This window comes from Cynoglossus semilaevis, chromosome 14, assembly GCF_000523025.1.
Source record: "Cynoglossus semilaevis isolate Cse_v1.0 chromosome 14, Cse_v1.0, whole genome shotgun sequence".
In the NCBI taxonomy this organism is placed as follows: Eukaryota; Metazoa; Chordata; class Actinopteri; order Pleuronectiformes; family Cynoglossidae; genus Cynoglossus; species Cynoglossus semilaevis.
Genome location: NC_024320.1, coordinates 19,157,414 through 19,158,266, shown reverse-complemented (window position 1 = coordinate 19,158,266; position 853 = coordinate 19,157,414).

Below are 853 nucleotides of genomic sequence, written 5' to 3'. Positions count from 1 at the left end.
CTCCCGCTTCGTGGAGGGGGGCTGTGGCAACGGTGATAAATAAAACGCCCATTTACTCTTTCGGTACACACACACACATACACACACACACACTCCCGCAATCAGAGTCTGCGCGTTCGGGAGCGGGACACATAAATCACCGGATGGGAAGCGCCGTGATTACGCGTGCCAAACTGGAAACAAATGCAGCGTGGAACCTTGTCAACGCGCCAGGCTGATGTCAAATAATCCTCGCTGAGAAATGAAACTAAATGGAACAAAGTGACACCCGCACGCACGCGCACGGGACACGCTCCTCCCCGAGTCACAATCACAACAGCTCACACCACCATCACACGCTCCCGGATCACGGCTGTAATCTGTAACCTAACAAGATTAGCGCCTCCCTCTCATGTAATCCCCCAGTATTATGACAAATCCGTTAATAACATTCGTGACAAAGGTGGTCGCACAAGTGTAGCAGGCCTGCGGGTCCTTTCAAATGTTAACCAGCATGTTCCCGGAGTCGGTTAAAGTGTTAATTGGATGATGGAGTCCATTTATCTAATCCCCGGCTTCTCAAACTCTCCAGAACCTCGCCAGTGGATTTGGGTGAAGTGTTGCGCACGATCTCTATTCAAATATTTCCATATGACCACTGCCCACAGGCCACTCCAATTAAAGGCCAGTCACTCTCTATTTAAGCCCCCTCTGAGGCGTGCCGCCGTGTGCGTGGCGCAAACAAAAGGATCGTTCCAAAGCGTTTAACTTTCCAAAAGTGGCCCCGGATTCAGGCTCCGCCCCTTCAAAGACCATCTCTGGGGATTAGCGGTTTAAGGGAGAATTGGAGAATGCCCCCCCCCCCCCCCCCCCC